Genomic DNA, 2,293 nt, shown 5'->3' with positions numbered 1-2,293 from the left:
GCCCCTCCTATTACACCTTCTGAACAGAAACCATAAGGATTTCATTCTGCCTACAGCCAATGATGGGACAGTGCCGGTCAGCCTTGTCCCAAAGCCAAGCTGATTCGCTGCTCACAAGGGTGAGAAATAAACATTTGTGTATGAGATTTGGGAGTTTGGCCATGGCAACTCAAACCAAAAAGCTGACTAATGCAGCCCCTGTGCACACACACAGCTTGTTGGGAATGATAGGTGAGTATGCCTTCTTGAGAAAGTCCATAGCTACGATGTCTCTCACAGATGAATGAGCACTATCAAATCCGTACTTCCAAGGGGCTTGTGGAGCAGCCCTCTCTGCAGCTGCTTCACCCACATGGAGCCCCTCCTGGGAGGTAGAGGATGAGGTGACCCTTTCCTTACCTGTTCAGAGCCCATTCAGCTTGTGAGGCCCCACACTTTAGATCTGACAGTGTGAGGCAGGTACTCAACGAAAGCTGGCACTGCTCTCATTTAAAGTTACACAGAAAGTGTGGGGTGCCTGAGGCAGCTGAGTCAATAGTGGTTTTAGTTGTCATCAGACTGTGTCTTACTTTCCTTGTGCTGGGACAAAAATGTCTGATACCCGTAAGTTAAAGAAGGAAAGGTTTATTTTAGCTTAGTCTTAAAGGTTTTAGTCTGTAGTCGACTGGCTCTAAAGCAGGGGACCTGGCAGAGGGGCATTGCAGGAAGGAAGTAGAGAAGGTGAAGGGGGAGGAGGGATGTATACTGTTCCAGACTATGCCCACAGTGACCCTCCTATTCCCCCCAGGTTCACTTTCCACCTGGCTAAAAACCCATCAGTGCACTGGTCCAGTATCACACACCTGTGATCCAATCACTTCCCCAAAGCCCCACCTATGAGGGAACGAGACTTGGAGGGGTCACCTAGATATATATCATAATAGACAGGGGCTGAAGGAGGCTCCCCAAAAGGAGATGGGGACTTCAACTCAGCAACCCAGGTGTTAGGTTGTAGATTCACTGATTTCCATCACTGAAAAAGAATATGCAAGATACGGCAATGAGAAGCACAGAAAGGTTTCACAGGGAAAATTTAAAAAGCATACAGAGATAATACAATGTAGACCCTCAAGAGAGAAGTGCATTATTGTCTGGGGTTGGGGGTTCTTATGCGGTTTTACAGTTGTCGTCAAGACAGGTGAGCTAGGATGTGTGTTCCTGCTGTCAGGTTACTCTTTGTAGGCTAGGTCAGATGCAAACCCTTTACAAGTGTTGGTGGTTGATACATTGTCCACCAGTGTTGTTGCTTCCTTGAGCATCGCAGTCTGTGGGAGGATGATGGACAATTTATAAATTGAAAAGTCACAGGCCTGGAGCTTACTCTACAGGCTTAAAGACAAGTAAGAGCCTTAGGGAATTTTTGTAGTGACTTTCCTGGAGGGAAAAAGGCTTGAGTAACTTTTGTGTTCTGAAGCTGCAGTTTTTCTAAAAAGTACGGTCTTAAAATTACGATTTCCCTTGGCTCCTTTCTACCTATCTTTATTTGTTTTATCATAACCACCTGCCCAGTCTGAAAGCAGGGATGTGGTTTATCAGCCCCAAGCTCCTGCTTCTCCCATCACACATGCATCTACAACACACCTTTTCACACCACACATGCACATACCCTAAGCCCCACATGCACAGCACATATAACCTGCCATATATGAAATTTCCAAATGTAGTAAAAAATGAACAGTCACAAAATATTTCTACTAAAACATCAAACTAAGAGACACTGTTTAAGAATAGAATACCAGAACTTAGAGTTGTCCAGTTATATGACTCCAAGTCTTGAATAAAGCATTCTAAATTTGCATCTCTATTTATAAATACTCTAAAGGTATTTTGTGTGTATTGGGTTACATCCCTGAAAATCTTGGGTGGAAAGAGAAAGCCACACAGATCAGTGGTGAGGCTTTGGGGTAGGAGTGTGTGACTGAGATAGGAATTCATCCAGGACTCTGGAGTCTGCTGAGGCCCAGAGTAGATCAGACTCACCAGAGGAGCACTAGACTCCTGATTTGTACCACGAAAGACCAGCGATGGGGCCAGTCTCATGGGCGGCCCCTGTGCCAGGGTCCCAGGAGAGCAAGGCCTCATGCTGGGTTTAATGTGCATGGTTGCTGTCTTTAAACTCTTAAATTTGGAGCAGAGGCTTTGAATTTTCATTTTGCACTGGGCCCTACAACTAGCTGGACTCATCCAGACAAGACTAAGCTGTGCCTCTATCATGTGGGACTGCTGATACTGGTACAAGAAAGGAGCTAGTTTT

The sequence above is a fragment of the Chinchilla lanigera genome, unplaced genomic scaffold (genome assembly GCF_000276665.1).
Source record: "Chinchilla lanigera isolate Chin_1 unplaced genomic scaffold, ChiLan1.0 scaffold00152, whole genome shotgun sequence".
Classification (NCBI taxonomy): domain Eukaryota; kingdom Metazoa; phylum Chordata; class Mammalia; order Rodentia; family Chinchillidae; genus Chinchilla; species Chinchilla lanigera.
This window is presented reverse-complemented; position numbering follows the sequence as displayed.